At 49.0% G+C, this 13969-nt stretch overlaps 1 protein-coding gene and 1 long non-coding RNA gene across 2 annotated transcripts in view; one reads left to right on the top strand and one right to left on the bottom strand.

Annotated features, from left to right (window-relative positions):
• Window positions 1–878, bottom strand: part of ralaa (v-ral simian leukemia viral oncogene homolog Aa (ras related)) — a 100035-nt gene extending 99157 nt beyond the window's left edge. The window contains exon 1 of the mRNA XM_072467233.1: window positions 739–878. The gene's annotated coding sequence lies outside the window, so the exon portion shown is untranslated. The remainder of the gene's footprint in view (window positions 1–738) is intronic.
• Window positions 879–896: 18 nt separating this feature from the next.
• Window positions 897–13969, top strand: part of LOC140385274 (uncharacterized) — a 31029-nt gene continuing 17956 nt past the window's right edge. Inside the window, exon 1 of the long non-coding RNA XR_011933326.1 lies at window positions 897–1000. This is a non-coding gene — a long non-coding RNA (uncharacterized lncRNA). The remainder of the gene's footprint in view (window positions 1001–13969) is intronic.

Here is a 13969-nt window from a genome sequence, read left to right as displayed (position 1 = left end):
ACAGGGTCTCCCACCCCCGGCAGAGGGGGGACATACAGGGTCTCCACCCCCGGCAGAGGGGGACATACAGGGTCTCCCACCCCCGGCAGAGGGGGACATACAGGGTCTCCCACCCCCGGCAGAGGGGGACATACAGGGTCTCCCACCCCCGGCAGAGGGGGACATACAGGGTCTCCCACCCCCGGCAGAGGGGGACATACAGGGTCTCCCACCCCCGGCAGAGGGGGACATACAGGGTCTCCCACCCCCGGCAGAGGGGGACATACAGGGTCTCCCACCCCCGGCAGAGGGGGACATACAGGGTCTCCCACCCCCGGCAGAGGGGGACATACAGGGTCTCCCACCCCCGGCAGAGGGGGACATACAGGGTCTCCCACCCCCGGCAGAGGGGGACATACAGGGTCTCCCACCCCCGGCAGAGGGGGACATACAGGGTCTCCCACCCCCGGCAGAGGGGGACATACAGGGTCTCCCACCCCCGGCAGAGGGGGACATACAGGGTCTCCCACCCCCGGCAGAGGGGGACATACAGGGTCTCCCACCCCCGGCAGAGGGGGACATACAGGGTCTCCCACCCCCGGCAGAGGGGGACATACAGGGTCTCCCACCCCCGGCAGAGGGGGACATACAGGGTCTCCCCGACCCCCCTAGGACAGGAGTGGATCACGCGCTTCGAGATCAACCGTCCGCAGGTCTCGTAAGTTGCGACCGCGTCAGGTGCTTATAACACTAACTCACCGCACGGAAGACAAAGAGGGGGAGACAGGGCTGCTCCCCGACTGCAGCTCACTAACTCGCTCTTCCCCCGCCCCGCCCGGTCGCGGTTAATATGGCGGAAGAGGGCGCGGCGCCGGCCGTCACGTCAGAGGGGCGGGGCGTTCGCTGTTCACCGGAAACTCGACACCGCCAGGGCGTCACGGACGAACATTTCCGGGTCACATGCTGGAAGTCAAATGGTTCAGTCACCTAGTGAGCAGCGGGACGTGGTTGAAGTTTGCAGGTTGTAATCGGGAAGAAATAGTGCGTCCTTTTCGTCGTCGGGTGTATTGTTGGAAACGAGCGTGATGTGTTTCTCAGTTCTGTGGGGTTTATTTTGTCCTGCGGCTGAAAAGAATAGACCGGTTCCTGGGCTCATCGTCATGTGTTTTCTGTCTGAATTCAGGCAGGCCTTTGGCTCAGAGTCTTCTCGTTGTCTCTCTATATTCTGTCAATCTTTTCATTTTCCAGTAACTTTCTTCAATTTCCTAGCCGTCCAACATTAATATTTGCTTCCTTCCTCATCTTTTTCCTTTGACATTTTCCCTCCATAACACCTGTGTTTCCTCTTGGCATGTGCCCTAATCCCACTTCTATACATAATGACCTTCCAAACAAGGCTGTTTCATTCAGATTTCTTACAACACCAGGTTAACGTCCAACAGGTTTGTTTCGAATCACTAGCTTTTGGAGTGCAGTTCCTTCCTTGGGCACAGCCACATGGTGAGGACAGCGACAATGGCCACCTTGAATGGCCCCCTAACCCCGGAGGGCAGGGACACATCCACAAGGTAAGTATGGTTGATCCCTTGGGGCAGGGGAGAGAACCTAACCCTCTCCCATCAGAATAGTCACCTGGGGACTTAACAGCCCAGTGAAATGATCCAGAGTCTCCAGCCATCAGAAAAGTATAGAAGCTGAAGTAGTCTTCCTCCAGGGAACCAACCTGAGGGAGAAGACCGACTGCGGGTAAGAAAGGCTGGGTGAAACAGATTTACCACTTGGGCTGCGATGTGAGGGCGAGGGGGGCGGGGTCATACTGCTCAATAAGAGGACAGCATTTACAGCGACAAGGGCAGTTACAGACCAAGGGGCATGGTATGGTATGGTTAGTGGTGTCCTGGAAGGGGCACCTGTGGCCCTTGTAAATGTGCGCGCTGGGATGACGTGGACTTCATGAAGAAAACCACGGTGGAAATCCCTGACAGACACACTCTGACTCATCCTGTGTGTGTGTGGTGGGTGGGGGGGTCTTTAACTGTGTACAGGACCCACGGACTGACAGATCAAACCCCAAATCGGGGGAAAAGTCAAACATGGCAAAGGAACTGGGTGTGTTCATGGAACAGATGGGGCAGCGAACCCATGGAGGTTCATACAACCAGGGAGAAGGAGTTCTCCCGGGTACACAGGGTATATACTAGGATCAACTTCTTTGTAGGGAAAGCAGTGCTTCCAGGCGTAGTAGGAGTGGAGTACTTGCAATAGTAATCTCCGACCACGCTCCACACTATGTGGATGTGAGGTTAGAAATAGGCTGGGCACCCCGCACCTCAATGGAGACTGCACACGGCCCTCCTGGCTGATTGGATGTTCTGAGATATCACCTAGACGGGTATGTTACCAACAACGAGAATGGGGAACTCTCACCCTCCATGTTCCGGGAGGCACTGAAGGCTGTGTTAAGGGGAGAAATTATTGCAGACAAGGCGCTCAAAGGTAGGAAGGAGAGATCGACTCCATACTGGAGGTGCGTTGGTGGTACTCCTTGGTCCTGACTGTAGAACTACTGGCAGTGAGGAAGAAGTTACAAATGGACTTTGATCTGCTCTCCACTAGGAAAGCAGTGCAACAGCTCCACCAGACACTGGAGGGGGGGGGGGGCGGGGGCGTTGCCTCTACGAACATGGTGACAAAGCCAGCCACCTTCTGACTCATCGACTTGAGAACGCAGTCAGCCAAGAGGGAAATGGCCTTGGTTAGGGATAGCAGCGACAGACGTGACGCCATGACCTAAAGGGTCAGTGAGGCCTTCGCAGCCTTCTACCGGAGGCTGTACAACTTCAAGCCTCCCGAGGGGGACTCCGGGATGAAGCAATTCCTCGACGGACTGGACATGCCGGTTGTGGGAGAAGAGAAGAGACGGGGCCCGGAAGTACCAGTAGAACTGGGAGAAGTCATAGAGAGCATCAACCCCATGCAGACTGGTAAGGTGCCAGGGCCAGATGGATTCTCGGCAGACTTCGACACAAAATTTGTCACAGCATTAGTCCTGCACCTGCGGGGGATGTTTGCAGATTCGCCAGTAAGGGGCACTCTGCCTCCGACACTGGCACAAGCCTCAATATCGTTGATACCCAAAAAGGACAAAGACCCAATGGTATGTGGTTCCTACAGGCTCATCTTATTGCTCAATGCAGACAGGAAGATCCTGGCAAAGCGTCTGGAGAGCTGTGTGCCAGAAGTAGTGGCGGAGGACCTGATGGACTTTTGTCAAGGACAGCCAGCTAACACCGAACATCAGGTGTCTGCTGAACATGATAATGACCCCATTCGCGGAGAGAACAATAACGATTATCTCCCTGGATGCAGAAAAGGCCTTCGACAGAGTCGAGTGGAAGTACCTCAGAGGTACTGGAACGGTTTGGGTTCTGGCCAGGGTTCACCTGGTGAAACTACTGTGCAGTGCTCCCATGGCGAGCGTATGGACAAACACCGCCAGCGCTGAATACTTCCAGCTGCACAGAGGCAGGGGTTACCGCTATCCCTGCTGCTGTTTGCTCTGGCAATTGAACCTCCAAAGGTCTCCAAAGGGGAGACAGAGCATAGAGTCTCACTCCACGTAGATGATCCGCTCCTCTACATCTTGGACCCCTGGGCCATCATGGAAGGGATAATGAAAGTCCTAAAGGACTTTGGAGTCTTCTTGGGTTACAAAAATACGACCTTCCCTGTGAACCTGCAGGGGGGAGGGATAGAGCTGAAGGGACCGCCGTTCAAATTCCGCTACCTGGGGATCCAAATAGCCCACAACTGGACACGGATTCACAAATGAAATCTGATGAGTCTGGTGGAGGAAGTCAAAAGGAACCTGCAGAGGTGGGGCCCACTCCCACTTTCCCTGGTAGGAAGAGTGCAGATGATCAAAATGAATATACTGCGCAAGTTCCTCTTCCTGTTCAGATCCCTCACGATCTACATCCCCAAGGCCTTCAACACGGTTGACAAACTAATCATAGAAAATAAAAGCAGAAGGAGGCCTTCAGCTCTTCGAACCTGCTTTGCCATTCATTATGATCATGGCTGATCATTAAGTTCAATGCCTTGATCCCTCCTTCACCACGCCCCCCCCCCCCCCCATATCCCTTGATCATTTTAGCCCCAGAGCTATATCTTCTTTTAAAAAATATCTTTATTAAGATATTTGAAATTTTTAATAAAAATAACAAAGACAATTACATCAACGTGGTATAATAAACATTCCCCCCCCCCCCCCCCCATCTCAATCTTCACACACCCCAACCATACAACAACAATTCCGCCCCCCCCCCCCCCCGCCCCTTGGAATACTGCATCTGCTAACATTTTAATTTTCCCCGAGAATGTCGACGAATGGCTGCCACCCATCGGGTGAACCCGATCATTGACCCTATTAAGGCAAACTTTATTTTCTCGAGACTGAGAAACCCAGCCATGTCACTAACCCAGGTCTCTACACTCGGGGCTTCGAGTCCCTCCACATTAACAAGATCCGTCTCCGGGCTATCAGGGAGGCAAAGGCCAAAATGTCAGCCTCTTTCGTCCCCTGAACTCCCGGCTCTTCGGACACTCCAAAGATCGCTACCTCCAGACTCGGCACCACCCATGTTTTTAGCACCGTGGATATTGCTTCAGCAAAACCCTCAAAGCTTGAGGCATGCCCAAAACATGTGGACATGATTTGCTGGGCTTCCCTCGCACACCTATCTTCTACCCCGAAAAACCTGCTCATCCTAGCCGCTGTCATGTGTGCCCGGTGGACTATCTTAAACTATATCTGGCTAAGCCTGGCACATGATGAGGAGGTATTAACCCTGCTAAGGGCATCCGCCCATAGACCCGCCTCTATCTCTCCTCCTAGCTCGTCCTCCCACTTGCCCTTGAGCTCCTCCACCGGAATTTCCTCCGCCTCCGAAAGCTCCTGGTAAATATCTGAAATCCTCCCCTCTCCCATCCAGGTACTGGAAACTACTCTATCCTGTATCCCCTGTGGCGGCAGCAGCGGAAAGGCCGGCATCTGTTTTCTCATGCAGTCTCGCACCTGCAAATACCTAAACCCGTTCCCTGCTGGCAATTTAAATTTATCCTCCAAGGCTTTCAAGCTGGGGAAATATAAATAGATCCCCCATCCTTCTAATTCCTGCTCTTTGCCATCTCCAGAACCCACCATCTAGCCTACCTGGTACAAACCGATGATTATTATAAATCGGGGTCCAAACCGATGCTCCCTCCACTCTCATATCTCCTCCATTGCCCCCCGATTCTCAGAGCCACCACCACCGGACTTGTGCAGTATCGGGCCGGCAAGAATGGAAGAGGTGCCGTTATCAGTGCTCCCAAACTGGTGTCTTTGCATGACGCCGCCTCCATCCGCTCCCATGCCGACCCCTCCCCCACTACCCACTTCCTAATCATGGCTATATTAGCCGCCCAGTAGTAATTGCAGAAGTTTGGCAGCGCCAACCCACCCTCCCCCCCGACTGCACTCCAGCAACACTTACTTCACTCGCGGGGTTTTACCTGCCCACACAAAGCCCGAAATAATCTTATTCATACTGCTTAGAGACAGTGGACTGGTCCATATTTAAGAACTCAGCGACCAACTTAAATGAGTATACCACCATCGTCACAGACTTCATCAGCAAATGTGTGGACGACTGCGTGCCAAAGAAAGCAGTACGTACGTTCCCCAACTGGAAACCATGGCTCAATCGCGAGATTGACTCCCTACTGAATGACAGATCTGAGGCGTTCAAGGCAGACGACCCTGACTGATACAAGAAATCCAGGTACGACCTCTGCAAAGCCATCCGAGATGCCAAGAGAGACTATCAAACCAAGCTAGAGTCACAGACAGACACTCTCGGCGGTTGTGGCAAGGACTAAACAACATAACGGGCTACAAAGCGAAGCCGAATAGTATCTCTGGCAGCAGCGCACCCCTCCCCGTTGAACTCAATGCATTCTATGCTTGGTTCGAGCAGGTAACCAACAATCTGCTGTCGAGTGCCCCAGCAGCCCATAATTCACCCATACCCACCATCACAGCTTCCGAAATCAGATCGGCCTTCCTGAACGTGAACTCTCGGAAGGCGACGGGCCCGGACGGGATCCCTGGTCGTGCACTCGGAGCCTGCGCGGACCAGCTGGCAGAGGTATTCGCGGACATCTTTAACCTGTCCCTACTCCACTCCGAGGTCCCCACCTGCTTCAAGAAGACCACCATCATACCGGTACCAAAGAAGAACCAGGCAACATGTCTCAATGACTACCGTCCGATGGCCCTGACTTCAGTCGTAATAAGTGCTTCGAGAGGTTGATCATGAAGCGCATCACCTCCATACTCCCAGAACGCCTTGATCCACTGCAATTTGCATACCGTTGCAACCAGTCCACATCAGACGCCATTTCCCTGGCCCTACACTCATCCCTAGAGCATCTCGAAAACAAGGACTCCTGCATCAGACTCCTATTTATTGACTACAGCTCCGCCTTCAACACCATAATCCCAGCCAAACTCATATCAAAACCTAGGACTTGGCTCCCCACTCTGCAACTGGATCTTTGATTTTCTGACCAACAGACCACAATCAGTAAGAATGAACAACAACACCTCCTCTACAATAGTCCTCAACACCAGGGCCCCGCAAGGCTGCGTACTTTGCCCCCTTCTCTACTCCCTGTACACACACGACTGCGTGGCAAAACTTGGTTCCAACTCCACCTATAAGTTTGCTGACGATACGACCATAGTGGGCCGGATCTCGAATAACGACGTGTCAGAATACAGGAGGGAGATAGCGAGCCTAGTGGAGTGGTGCAGCAACAACAATCTCTCCCTCAATGCCAGCAATTCTAAAGAGCTGGTCATTTACTTCAGGAAGCAAAGTACTGTACACACCCCTGTCAGCATCAACGGGGCCGAGGTGGAGATGGTTAGCAGTTTCAAATTCCTAGGGGTGCACATCTCCAAAAATTTGTCCTGGTCCACCCACGTCGACTCTGCCAACAAGAAAGCACAACAGCGCCTATACTTCCTCAGAAAACTAAGAAAATTCGGCATGTCCACATTAACCCTTACCAACTTTTACAGATGCACCATAGAAAGCATCCTATCGGGCTGCATCACAGCCTGGTATGGCAACTGCTCGGCCCAGGACCGTAAGAAACTTCAGAGAGTCGTGAACACCGCCGAGTCCATCACACAAACCTGCCTCCCATCCATTGACTCCATCTACACCTCCCGCTGCCTGGGGAAAGCGGGCAGCAAAATCAAAGATCCCTCCCACCCGGCTTACTCACTCTTCCAACTTCTTCCATCGGGCAGGAGATACAGAAGTCTGAGAACACGCATGAACAGATTCAAAAACAGCTTCTTCCCCACTGTTACCAGACTCCTAAATGACCCTCTTATTTCCCCCCCCCCCCCCCCCCCCCCCAGCAACATCACTAGAAACCCAACCCCCCAAGTCAAGCTCCAGCTTAACACCTGCTCACCCCCCCACTGCGCTTCCGAGAGTCAGCTGACCCATGCTGACCTGATAGCGCCCGCCCCTGGCACCAAGCAGTCTGTGTCCCCATTGTTCTCTCCCCTCCCCCCACATGGAAAAACATTTTAAAAGCATCACATTCCCCAGTAAACAAACATCAGAAAAAACTGTGAAGAAACAGCCACTTTAGAAAAATAATCACCCCAAAAGCAGAACCAACCCCAAATCCCACCACCCCTCTCTGACCATCTCCCTGCAAGACAAAGTTACCTTTAGCCATCCAAACAGCCCCTTAATACACATAACACTAATTATATTTATACAACCCAGCACAACAAATCACCGCCACAGTACTTCTCCAAGGCTTCAGTGTCTTCTAATTCGCCTCCAGCCTCTTTTCTTTAATAAAAGTCCATACTTCGTCTGGTGTTTCAAAGTAGAAGCCCCGTTCCTCATGTGTGACCCACAGACGGGCTCGGTACAGCATCCCAAACTTCACCCCCTTAAAGAGGGCCGGTTTTGCCCGATTAAACCCAGCTCGCCTCTTGGTCAGATCCGTGCCCAGGTCCTGATAAATGCGCAGCTCACAGTTCTCCCATTTGCTGCTCATTTCCTTCTTGGCCCACCGCAGAACGTGTTCCTTGTCCAGGAAACGGTGAAAGCATACCACCATGGCCCTCGGCGGCTCGTTCACTCGGGGCTTCTTTGCGTGGGCTCCGTGCGCGCTATCCACTTCCAGGAGCCGAGGGAACGCCTCAGCCCCCATCAACTTCTCCAGCATGTCCATGACATAAGTCCTCGCATCCAATCCCTCACTGCTTTCAGGGAGGCCGACAATTTTAAGATTCTGTCTCCTGGACCTGTTCTCCAGGCCCTCCAGGTTCTCCTGCATTCTTTTCTGGTGGTCGTTCATCACCTCCACCTTGGTCTCCAGCACAGTTATGTATTCCTCATGCGCGGACGTCTTTTTCTCCTGGATCGCTCTCCTATGGGTCTCTTGATTCTGCACAACTTGATCAATCGAAGCCTTAATCGGGTCCAACGTGTCCTTCAGCTTGGGGAAGCAATCTTCGAAAAATTTCATCAGCTGCTCCGTCGACCACTGTGCCGCGGTCCTGCTTCTCCGCCATGCTTTCCCACGATACCAGCTCTGCTCGCGTCTTCCTTACAGGACTCTGTCTTCTCACACAGCCAGTTGTGGTCCAATTCTCCATACACCGGAGGATGATTTCTCCTTACTGTCTCACTCTTCACCGATTTATCCCATAAAATCCGGAAAGAAACTGGGGAAAAAGATCCAAAAGTCTGTCTCAGACGGGAGCTATCAAATGTGCGACCTACTCCTCCATGGCCACCACCGGAAGTCCCCAAGAGCTATATCTAATTCCTTCTTGCAATTACAGAACCTTTTGTCTTCAACTACTTTTCTGTGGTAGTGATTTCCACAGATTCACTCTCTGGGTGAAGAAATTTCTTCTCACCTCAGACCTAAAAATTTTACCCCTATGACCCCCAATTCTGGACTCCCTCACCATCGGGAACATTCTTTCTGAATCTACCCTGTCTAATCCTGTTAGAATTTGAAATTTTCTCGGAGATACCCTCTCACTCTTCTGAACTCCAATGAACATAATCCTAACTGATCTGGTCTCTCCTCATGTGACAGTGCAGCCATCCCAGGAATCAGCCTGGTAAACCTTCGCTGCACTCTCTCCATGGCAAGAATATCCCTTCTCAGATAAATCTGTACCTGCGTGCTTACCTTCAACGACTGATGCATGAAGACACTAAGGTCTCGCTGAGCATCCACTTCTCAATTTACACCCATTCAAATAATAATCTGCCTTCCTATTTTTGCTGCCGAAGAGGATAACCTCATGTTTACTCACATACAGCATCGGCCATGCATGTGCCCACTCATGCAGCCTGGCCAAATCCCGCTGAAGCATCTCTGCATCCTCTTCACAGCTCGCCCTCCCACCCAACCTTGTATCATCTGCAAATATGTAGATAATACATTTAGTTCCCTTGTCCAAATCATTAATATATAATGTGAACAGTTGGGGTCCGAGCACAGATCCCTGAGGTACCCACTAGTCATTGCCTGCCAATCAGAAAAAGACTCATTTATTCCAACTTTTTGCTTCCTGTCTGCCAACCAGCTTTCTATCCATTACTACTCGTAATCTCATGTGCTTTAACTTTACATATTAATCTGCTAAGTGAAACCTTGTCAAAAACCTTCTGAAAATCTAAAAAAAAAACACATCCACCAGTTCTCCCTGGTTAACTCTACTAGTTACATTTTCAAAGAATTTTAGTAGATTTGTCGAGCTTTATTTGATTTTTCTTTCAGAAATCCGTGCTGACTTTGACTGATTACATCACTGTTTCCCAAATGCTGTCTTATGAAATCCATGAATTGACTCCAGCAACTTACCTACTACTGATGTTCGGCTCACTGGTTTATAGTTCCCTGTTTTCCCTCTACCTCACTTTTTGAATAGCTATCCTCCAATCTGTAGGAATCCGTTCAGAGTCCAAAGAATTTTGGAAAATGACTACCAATGGATATATTACTTCGAGGGCCACTTTCTTAAGTACTCTGGGATGAAGATTATCAGGTACTGGAGATTTGCCCGCCTTCAATCTCATTAATTTCCTCAAAACCATTTCTTTACTCATACTAATTTCCTTCAGCTCCCCACTAAAACTTTTGCTTCTCAGAACTTCCGGTAAATTATTCTTGTCTTCCTTTGTGAAGACAGAAGCAAAGTATGAATTTAGTTCCTCAGCCATTTCTTTGTTCCCTGTCATGAATTCCCCTGTTTCTGACTGTAAGAGGCCTACATTAGTTTTTATTAATCTTTTTCTTTTTACATACCTATAGAACCTTTTACAGTCATTTTTTATGTTCCCGCCAGTTCAGTTTACTTTCAAATTGTATTTTCTCCTTCTTAATCACTCCCTTAGTCTGCCTTTGCTGAATTTTTAACTTTTCCCAATTCTTAGGTCTATTGCTTTTTCTTGCTAATTTGTATGCCTCTTCTTTGAATCTAATTCTATCTCGAATTTCCCTTGTAAGCCATGGTTTGGCCACAGTTCCCTTTCTACTCTTGCGCCAAATAGGAATAAACAACTTTTGGAGTTCACCTATTCATTCCTTGAATGCCTGCGATTGTCTGTCCGCTGTCCTTCCTTTCAGTAATGTTTCCCAGTCCGTCATAGCCAACCCATGCCTCATACTATCATAGTTATTTTTATTGAGGTTCAGGACCTTGGTCTCAGAATCAACTACCTATTCACCTTGATAAGGAATTGTACCATATTATGGTCGCTCATCCCCAAGGGTTCTCTCACAACTAGATTGCCAACTAATCCTTTCTCATTGCACAACACCCAGTACAAGATGGCATGTTCCCTTGTTGGCTTTTCAACATACTGGTCCAAAAAAAACATCCTGTATAAACTACAGAAATTCCTCCTCTATTGTGCGGTGACTAATTTGAGTTACCCAATCTATATGCAGATTAAAGACACCCATAATCACAGATGTTCCTTTATCACATGTATCTCTGATTTCCTGTCTAATGCTATTCCCAACATTACTACTGCAGTTTGGTGGTCTGATTACCACCCCTACGAATGTTTTTGCTCCTTGATGTTTCTTAACTCGACCCAGACAGATTCCATGTCATCTGTACGAATATATTTCCTCAATATCTTTTTTAATCAACAATGCAGCTCCACCATCTTTTCCTTTCTGTCTGTCCTTCCTAAAAACTGAATTGCCCTCAAATGTTTAGCTCCCATCCTTGGTCACCTTGGAGTCATATATCCATAACCCCAACTATATCATATCCCTTTACATCGATCTGCGTAACTAATTCATCCATTTTATTTTTAAATTTCCGCACGTTCAGGTACACCACCTTAAGGCTAGTCCTTTTAATGTACCTTGTCCCGTCCCTACTATTTTTAGTGTTATTATCCTGGAGTAGGCCACAGGCTGCAGGGTTGCTGGGAGAGATGAGTGCATATTTAAAAGAGACTTCAGTTCCTGGAGCAAGCCACAGGCTGCAGGGTTGCTGGGAGAGGTGAGTGCATATTTAAAAGAGACTTCAGTTCCTGGAGCAGGCCACAGGCTGCAGGGTTGCTGGGAGAGGTGAGTGCATATTTGAAAGAGACTTCAGTTCCTGGAGCAGGCCACAGGCTGCAGGGTTGCTGGGAGAGGTGAGTGCATATTTAAAAGAGACTTCAGTTCCTGGAGCAAGCTACAAGCTGCAGGGTTGCTGGGAGAGGTGAGTGCATATTTAAAAGAGACTTCAGTTCCTGGAGCAGGCCACAGGCTGCAGGGTTGCTGGGAGAGGTGAGTGCATATTTAAAAGTGCTTAGTTTACAGGTCGAGTGGCAGCTGGAGACTTCACTTCCTGGAGCGGGCCTATTGGCTCATTGGAAATCAGGCAGGGTACAAAAGGTGTGGCAGGAGTGCCTTTAGTCACAGAGTGCTGATTGGAACAGCGTGCATCTGAGTTTAGGTGAGTGACTGAGTTTGGGTGAGTGGCGAGAGAGGGCTGTGTTTTTGTTGGTGTTCGGGTTTATCCTTGAGGTTCTATTAAAAAAAATAGCATAAGTGTACTTTACCTGAATGCTCGTAGTATACGGAATAAGGTGAATGAGTTGATGGCGCAAATCATCATAAATGACTATGATTTAGTGGCCATTACTGAAACATGGTTAAAAGATGGTCACGACTGGGAGTTAAGTATCCAAGGGTATCAGACTATACAAAAGGATAGAATGGACGGTAAGGGCGGTGGTGTAGCTTTGTTGTTTAAGGATGGCATCCAGGCAATAATAAGGGATGATATTGGTGCTATGGAGGACAAGGTTGAATCAATTTGGGTGGAAATCAGGAATAGTAAGGCGAAAAGGTCACTGATAGGAGTAGTCTATCGGCCACCAAATAGTAACAGGATGGTAGGGCAGACAATAAGCAAAGAAATAACGGATGCATGTAGAAATGGTACAGCGGTTATCATGGGAGATTGGTTTAACCAGGTTGGTAAAGGCAGCCTTGAGGAGGAGTTTATAGAATGTGTCCGGGATAATTTCCTGGAACAGTATGTAATGGAACCTACAAGGGAACAAGCGGTCCTAGATCTGGTCCTGTGTAATGAGGCAGGATTGATTAATGATCTCATAGTTCGGGATCCTCTTGGAAGGAGCGACCACAATATGGTGGAATTTAAAATACTGTTGGAGGATGACAAGGTAAAATCAAACACTAGTGTTTTGTGCTTAAACAAAGGCGATTACAATGGGATGAGAGAAGAACTAGCTAAGGTAGACTGGAGCAAAGACTTCATGGTGAAGCAGTTGAGGAACAATGGAGAACATTCTGAGCGATCTTTCACAGTGTTCAGAAACGGTTCATACCGACAAAAAAGAAAGACGGTAGAAAGGGGAAAAATCGACCGTGGATATCTAAGGAGGTGAGGGAGAGTATCAAATTGAAGGAAAAAGCATACAAAGTGGCAAAAATTAGTGGGAGACTAGAGGACTGGGACGTCTTTAGGGGACAACAAAAAGCTATAAAGAGTAAGGTAGACTATGAAAGTAAACTTGCTCAGAACATAAAAGCAGATAGTAAAAGCTTCTACAAATATATAAGACAAAAAAGAGTGGCTAAGGTAAATATTGGTCCTTTGGAAGATGAGAAGGGAGATTTAATAATAGGAGACGGGGAAATGGCTGAGGAGCTGAACAGGTTTTTTTGGGTCAGTCTCCACAGTGGAAGACACAAATAACATGCCAGTGACTGATGGAAATAAAGATATGATAGGTCAGGACCTTGAGATGATTGTAATCACTAAGGAGGCAGTATTGGGCAAGCTAATGGGGCTAAAGGTAGACAAGTCTCCTCGCCCTGATGGGATGCATCCCAGAATGTTAAAGATGGCTAGGGAAATTGTAAACGCACTAGTGATTTATCAAAATTCACTAGACTCTGGGGGTCCCAGAGGATTGGAAAGTAGCAAACGTGACACCACTGTTTAAAAAAAGAGGTCGGCAGAAAGCGGGTAATTATAGGCCGGTGAGCTTAACTTCGGTTGTAGAGGAAATGCTGGAATCTATCATTAAGGAGGAAATAGCGGGGCACCTGGAGGGAAATTGTCCCATTGGGCAGACGCAGCATGGGTTCATAAAGGGTAGGTCGTGTCTGACTAATTTGGTAGAATTTTTTGAGGACATTACCAGTGCAGTAGATAACGGGGAGCCAATGGATGTGGTATATCTGGATTTCCAGAAAGCTTTTGACAAGGTGCCACACAAAAGGTTGCTGCATAAACTAAAGATGCATGGCATTGAGGGTAAAGTGGTAGCATGGGTAGAGGATTGGTTAACTAACAGAAAGCAGAGAGTGGGGATAAATGGGACTAGTGGGGTCCCTCAAGGATCAG

The sequence above is a fragment of the Scyliorhinus torazame genome, chromosome 11, assembly GCF_047496885.1.
Source record: "Scyliorhinus torazame isolate Kashiwa2021f chromosome 11, sScyTor2.1, whole genome shotgun sequence".
Classification (NCBI taxonomy): Eukaryota; Metazoa; Chordata; class Chondrichthyes; order Carcharhiniformes; family Scyliorhinidae; genus Scyliorhinus; species Scyliorhinus torazame.
Note: the sequence above shows the minus strand (reverse complement) of the source record. Positions and strands in the feature narration are given on the sequence as shown.